The sequence below is a fragment of the Schistocerca nitens genome, chromosome 5 (assembly GCF_023898315.1).
Source record: "Schistocerca nitens isolate TAMUIC-IGC-003100 chromosome 5, iqSchNite1.1, whole genome shotgun sequence".
In the NCBI taxonomy this organism is placed as follows: Eukaryota; Metazoa; Arthropoda; class Insecta; order Orthoptera; family Acrididae; genus Schistocerca; species Schistocerca nitens.
Window position 1 is genome coordinate 272,862,533 of NC_064618.1, and position 7,984 is coordinate 272,870,516.

Sequence of the window (7,984 nt, forward strand, 5' to 3'; positions counted from 1 at the left end):
CTTGTGGTGGCGCAGTGTTTGCTTCTGCTCAGTCTGATACACTCTTAGCTGAAGTGTGGTAGGTTATGCGCATATTTAGTAGTGATGTGTTGACTTGTATTTGTATCTGTTAGATGAAGAAAGATTTATTGTAAAGGACAGCAAGGATGAATATAGTGTATATACTGAAAGGCGAAAGGAATATAATACTTGAATAATGTTATTTTTGTTTGAAGAGAAGGAATTTGAGGTAAGACTGCAGCACTGCGCAGCTGGTTTGTCGTAATGATTATTGTCAGATAGTTAGTTTTGTTGCCAACGGCCTCACCGCAGTGATAACACCGGTTCCTGTCAGATCACCGCAGTTAAGTGCTGTCGGGCTGGGCTAGTACTTGGATGGGTGACCATCCGGTCTGCCGAGCGCTGTTGGCAAGAGGGGTGCACTCAGCCCTCGTGAGACAAAGCTGAGGAGCTACTTAATTGAGAAGTAGCGCTTCCGGTCTCGGAAACTGATATATGGCCGGGAGAGCGGTGTGCTGACCACATGCACCTCTAGATCCGCATCCAGTGACGCCTTTGAGCAGAGGATGACACGGCGGCCGGTCGGTGCAGTTGCACCTTCACTGCCTGTTTGGTTTAGTTTAGTTTTTGCTACCTTCGTTCCCTCGCTCAGAGCTGTGAGAGAGACCACCCCATTTCCCTGAGTCATGCATTAACATATCAACTAATTAAGGTGTTCGGTTTTATAGAAATTCTCTGCTAACATTGTACCATTTTTGAACCATTGCTAACTTTGTTAAGCACCGAATTATTCAGACCAGTGTTATGTGTCAAGATCACGCGAAGTTTTTCTCTGTCTTTTAGGATATATGCTTCATTCTAAAATCGTTGTCTTGGAATATCATGTCATAGGAATAGTTACTCTCCCCATCCCACTGTTTAAAGAAGGTTTGCCTTTACGCACTACAACATTGCACCATATGGAAAGCAACAGTTTGAATAGTGTTTGGAAATCTTATTTAAAAAGAAAAATCTAACTTAGGATCTGCCTGCTAGCTGTTCGCTGTTGTACTTTCGAGAAATCTGCTACAATGTGGTCAAGATGCGAGGGAAGTGGAAATTGGGTTAAGGGGCTCCGCAAAGGCTCAAAATCATGAAAAGTTCAATTTTTACTTTTTTGCGTTTTCTGAATCTGCAGACTATTACCTTTTAATAGATATATAATTTATTCAATTCCGAAGACTACAACTATTTTTAAATTTTTTTTGAAATGTGTTCTACATGGGCGTGACCCACTGTGGCGCTGTTAAACTGCTGTCAAATGGTGTTATTATTAACGTCCGTGTTCATCAGGTACATTTTAGTGATGTGAGATAAAGTATGTGTTGCGGCTAACCTGTGATGGTTCAATATATATCGCTGGTGTGATTGTCGATTGTTTCATGTTTATTTACTCTGTCGTTATCTCGAAAATATTCGTAATTAATTCTGTTTCTTGAGTCTCTGTTTTGTTGAAGTATAATAATGAGTAAAAGTAAAGTTATTAGAAATCCTCTGAAGGCTTTTAAGGAAAGGAGAAATGTTGGAAAGCCAAAGGTATGTGTTATTACTGTAAACAATAAAGACGATAACCAAGTGAGTGAACCTAACCTCTCAAGTACACCTGCCCATAGCAGTCGAAGTGGGGAAAAAAATACTTCACAAAAGAAGCTTGGTTCAATGAGTGAAATCTATGAATGTTGCAATTTTCAGAGACTTTGCAGCACCTGAACTGTTGAAAACGTGTATTCACGGAAAAACTCAAAACCCCAATGAGAGTGTAAATAGTGTTATATGGTCGAGAATCCCCAAGACTGTATTTGTTGGAATAGAAACACTTCACTTTGGTGTGTATGATGCTGTTGCGACTTTCAATGATGGCAACATTGTAAGGTGCAAGGTATTTAGAAATATGGGAATGAAGATAGGTTCTAACATGGTACGAGCGATGCTTGCTTTAGACAAGGAACGCTTTCGGACTGCAGACAGGGCTGTAAAGAGTCTAGAAATACAAGCAAGAGTAAACAGGAGGAGGAACAAGAGGAAGCTGGAGGAGGAGTTTGCAGAGGATGAAGATAATCCATCCTATGGACCTGGAATGCACTAAAAAGTTAATCCAATCTTTGTCGCTCGATTCCCAAAACTTTTATTTTCTCATACTAATTACATGTTTTCTAAGGATCTTCCAAACATATTTGTTTCAAACTTTCAGTAAATGTTACACGGTACCTTCTGCATAATTTAACACAGCCTTTTTTCCAAAAAACTGTATATTTTTGAATATATAAATAAAAAATTGCAAAAAAATGTTGTGAATTTTCATTACAATTGAAAAAAAATCATCTTTAATAACTGAACTAAAATTTTGTAAAATCCCTGTGTTAAGTTGTAGCCCATATTCCAATAAATAATCTGTAAAAAGTTCAACTTCCTACCTCAAATACTTTGTGAGGAAAGATGTAATTTATAAGCGTTATTTTAACATTGCAAGTATAGGGCGTTCCGGAGCCCCTTAAGGCCAGATAACTGCTTTACTTCAGCTGCGCGTTTAATACAAAGGCACTCTGTATTCAGACTAGTTACATTTCAATCCAGATTAGATTTTGCTTGGTCAAAGATTGGCATATGAGTTTAAGTTCGTGAGTACATCGATTTCGTAACGCGTGGATCTTTTACGGAGTGGGAGGTAAACTTGGGCTAAATTTTATACAGAAACACATAGTGGAGGAATTACAGGATTTGGAATTAAAAATAAAAGTGACTGAAGCGGTATATCAGTCATTGCTAGTAATCTTCTTTCGAGCGTAGGAAGTGTGTGTGACAGACCTGCGTTAGTTCACAATCTCTTTGGATGAGTTCAGAAGGCCTCTTATATATGGAAACCAGAGGTAGTAGCCGCCACGAGACCACAACCCACTGCGCATAATGGTGCGTTGAATGGACCAGCTGCTGCCTGCATCAGAAGGTGAAGGTGATGGTAGAATTATCATCAGCCCGCGGTTAGTGTTCAAGACCACAGTGCTTTGCTAGGCATGATCCTCTTGATGGAGATATGCCGTTTCCTTTGAATTAACCTTTGAACTGACTTGCACAATAGGTGCAGGGAGACCTACAATTCGACGTAGTCTCCCGACCACAGAGCAACTCCGCATTTTTCATCTTAACAAACATTTCCACATGTGAAAGAGGCGATAAGCGACTGAAAAAATCCTAAGAGTGATAGATGACTGAACACCGATTTGGATCCCTCGTCTGGTAAAGCCACCAGTCCACGCGGATGCGTAAGTTGGCTTCCACGCACGGCAACCCAAATATTTTAGAACGACGTTACCAGAAGGAAAGTTGTGAGAACATATTAGTGTTGGGAGTGGAGCAACATAGGATGTGGATCGATTGAATTTTAGGAACTGTAATTTGAATATTGCGATTTGGCATAGAAGGATATTATTAGCTGGCGGGTAGCTCTTACCATTCACTGAAAGGTTAATCACAAAGATATTTGAATTCTAGTATGTCGAAAATTGCATGAGACGATGCATCCCATTTGCTAAGAGGCCACCAGTATTCCAGGGATGCAGTTAGGGGGTGAAGTGGTGCGACTGATTTTTATATACTTATGTATTGCTCATTTAGCCTGACTAGATTAGGGCCGTAAAGTCCTCTCTGACATCTGACCAGGAACAATACATGAAAAAGACAAAACAAAAGAACGAAAAGTACTTTCAAGAACACCCCCAGAGTACCTGCAATTCAACAAGAAAGAAATAACAGAAAAAAATTAAGAAAATCGACATTGACGACTGATCAGAACTATCAGAAAAATGAAGGAACTGATAAAATTGGGGCAACCACCGAGAAAAAGGAAACATAGATGGTGTAACATGACATGTGACAGAGCCATAGAAAACAAAATACCTGCCTGGAAAAATTTTAACAGCCATATAACATCCAATAAACGGGAAGAATACAACAAGATACAGAAGAACACACGGAAAAAGAGGTTACGAAAGCAACAGACTGAAAGAGACAGAAGAGGACATCAACAAAAACAACACAAAAAAATTTTACAGAACATTGAGAGAAAATATGACAGGATATCAACCACCGAGCTTACGCTTCAAAATACAAGACAGAACATTGCAGACAAAACCGGAAAAGAGCTTTGAAATGTTAGCGCAATATTCGACACACGACTCCGTTTGTGACAAACCGATGTAAAATACACAGCTAGAGAAGCCAGACGCTAACTTAGATTCCAAATCCCCAACACACAAGGAGGTCGAAAAAGTAATAAAAATATTGAGAAATATCAGCACACCTGGAAAAGATAGATTGAGTGCGGAAATTTGGAAACCAGACCACGAAAACGTTACACCCAAAAAACACAGAATCATTGAAAACGTCTCGGAAACAGAAAAGGTACGAGAAGAATGAAAATCAGCTCTATTACACCACCTCCAAAGGAAAGGAGGCAAAACAGACCTTAATGACTACAGTGGGATGTTATTTCATCCTACGACATACAAAATTCTATCCAAAGTTCTGTTAAATCGCCTGGAGCCACAGATAGATCCACAGGTAGGAGAATACCAAGGAGGTATTAGAAATGGAAGATCATGAAGTAAACAGACTTGGTGCTTGAGAGCAACACTGACAACAATAAAGTCGAGGAACACCACAATAACATTCACCGATTTCAAGAAGGCCTTCGACTCATAGATGGAGAAACACTCTTTAAGACACTGGAAGAAATGAAGGTGGATAACAAGACCAGAAAGCTAATCCACTAAACATTAACAAATACAATACCCAAAGTTTATAGAAAAGATCTCTGAACCATTTTAAATCGAGACAGGAGTGAGGCAGGGAGATGGACTATCTCCCATTCTATTTCACTCAGTTTTGGAGAAAATAATTACGACATGGGACAAAAGAGTCAGTGGGGGTAAAGATGTGGAGTAACTCGGTTTTGGAGAAGATAATCAGGACATGGGACAGAGAAGTCGGTGCGGTAAAGAAGGGGAGAAACAACGATGGAACCGTCAACATAAAATGTCTGGCATTTGCTGATGATATATCCGTCATAACAAATAAGAGCAAAGAAGCCAAAGAAGCTCTAGAGGCACTACACGAAATAACAGCCAAAACATGACTACATATTTCATATGAGAAAACGCAGTATATGGGCACAGAATCCACAGGCAGTCACGCACTGGTAACGAAGTATGTGAATATAACGCAAGAAGAAAGTTTCAAATACCCGGGAGAGTTTAGACAGGAAACAGGACTGAATTTGTCACCCAATGAAGAAAGGATCACAAAACTACAAAAAGTCTATAGACTTACATGGAACTATTACAACAAAAGAAGTAATTCCGTCAATGCCAAATTAAGACACTGTTGTTCAGTATTATTACCAAAGGCTGTGTACGCCTCAGAAGCAACAGCAAACAAGGGAGATCGAATACCAAGGAGATGGAAGAAAGAGCGGACCTGGATAAAAGGATAAAAAGACCGACGAAAGAACTGTACGAACCAACAGAAAGACAGAGAGTCATCAGGAAAAATAGGGCGAAGTTCTTGGGACACATACAGACTGACCAAGAAGATTTTTAACATAGTCACAAGTAATACTGTGAAAACCAACTGGGTGAAGGAAATCGTGGAATACCTCAAATAACTGAATATCTACACGGAAGATATGACAGACAGGAAAAAATACAGAGAAAAAAATCAGAAAACAGAAATTTCAGCAAACACCCAAAGAGAAGACAGCAGAAAAGAAGTGGAAAGAAGAGAGGAAAAAGGAACACAGTAAATATGTGAGAGAGGTCTGGGAAGAAAAAACAAAGTGGCAGAGAAAAATGCCACGAAAATTGATTGTGTTTATCGCTCTCCTTAAGGTAGAACTAACGATAACAATAATAATAACGAAAACAATTGTAACCCTAGTAATAATAATGGAGGCATTAAGAACGATACTAATTTAGCAGTTTTGAAGCCTTTCTCAGAAGATTGCAATGAAAGTGACAATGAATACTTTGAAAGAAGAGAATCTCAATAGAGAACTCTGTAGACAAGAGGAGGGATATGTGGTGGGATAGGGATGGTTGACGTGAGTAAGATGCTGTTGTGATAGAAGGTGGCCATAGCTGTCTTGTGAAGTTTGAAACTATTTTATTTCTCTAATATTTTGAGGCAGACTGTTCCCGAGTCTGGCTCCTGACCTAGGAAATGAATTATAGAAGGTGGAATTGTTGTGTAGAGGTACAGGGAGGATTTTACTTTGTTGAGAACGAGTTTTCCTCCAATGTTATTTAGACAGTAGCGTAAGGTTTGAAGATAAATAGGAAGGAGTGCTATAATTGAGAAGACGATACAGCAATCACCGAGTATGATAATTACTACAGTTCTCGTCACGCAACCGTAGCCTTTCCAATTCCCATAAATTATGTTCGCCTCATCGCCTTCTGTCTCGGCAACTGCCCGTCTCATGCCACCATCAGCAACACTAACTCTCAAATCTTCCATCCCAATAAACGTGTGCCCCAGGGCTCTGTCCTCTCTCCTCTTTGCCCTCTACACTGCCGATATGCCAAGCCCCCTCCTCCTGTTAATTTCCTCCAGCATGCCGGTGACACTGCCTTCCTCGAACTCTACCCTACCCTCGAGAAATCCCAACGATCCCTTCAGTTCCGCCGGCCGGGGTTGCCGAGTGGTTCTATGCACTACAGTCTGGAACCGCGCGACCGCTACGGTCGCAGGTTCGAATCCTGCCTCGGGCATGGATGTGTGTGATGTTCTTAGGTTAGTTAGGTTTAATTAGTTCTAGGGGACTGATGACCTTAGAAGTTAAGTCCCATAGTGCTCAGAGCCATTTGAATCATTTGAACCTTCAGTTCCATCTCAAAGAGTTCACCTCCGGGTGCAACCAGTGGTTCCTGAAAATCAGCTCTACCAAAATGCACGCGATAATTATGGTCCAAACTATCTGCAGCTTCCGCCCAACGACTTTTACCTTATCATTTAAGGCGTGGCCAGACAGAATGCGGCCTGGCCGTCCGGCCTGTGACCTTGAACCGCAGCCGGCAGGCCGCACTGTTGAATCACTTGTTATTGTGTGGAGGCAGTCATACACAGAGTGCGGCTTTGACGCACCGGCGACCGGCCTGCCGCACCGGCCGCCGCCGGGTTGTCGCAGACTACAGATTCGCCGCAAGCCGGAGCGGCTGCTTGCGTCTGTTGGCGTATTCAACTTCTCTGCCATCATACTGGAAGCAGCGGCGTGAGGCAGTTTTTGGTTTGCAGCTCGTAGTACATGCATCATGGAAGCAGAAAGGCTTATAGAGGAGGTGAGAGAATACAACCTTTTGCACGATACACGCGATCCTAATTTGGAGGTAGAATACTTTTGCCCTCGATATACTCTTGATAGAAAGCTGAATTCTCAAAAATAGTGTTGTCACTGTGACGTCCATAACTTCCGAAATCAACTGCTGTAAACTTGTAGTATGGATCAACGATCGCCAGGAGAACTAGTGAAAAGAATTGTTTACAACAGAACTGGGATCCACCATCCTTTGGGCATTTTAACATGATATGCTTTCCGTCTATGCTTCCAAGGCAGTTCGGAAACCCCCAAAGTTCTAGAAATCCTTCTTTAGGTTTCTTCAACATCTCTGTTGTAGGAGTAGGTAAATACCTGGGCTGTAAAACAGTCCATATTGCCTGGCACACTTCTTTCACAATTTCTGAGACTGTTGAACGTCCTAACCGAAAAGAAAAAGCTATGGTCCGGTGACTGTCGCCTGTAGCCAAGTATCTGAAAAAGATTAAAATAAATTATTCCGATTGAACGAATAGATAAGTTAATGACCAAAGATATGTCTGTTTAAATTCAATGACAATGTTATGAATACAATGAAACAAAACAATCTATTTTGTGGAAAGTTCTCTCTAGCGGGAC

General features: G+C 41.0%; 1 pseudogene; it reads left to right on the plus strand.

Moving 5' to 3' along the window:
- The first annotated feature begins 293 nt into the window (after positions 1-293).
- On the plus strand, positions 294-411 carry LOC126261106 (5S ribosomal RNA; annotated as a pseudogene).
- The last annotated feature ends 7,573 nt before the right edge of the window (positions 412-7,984 follow it).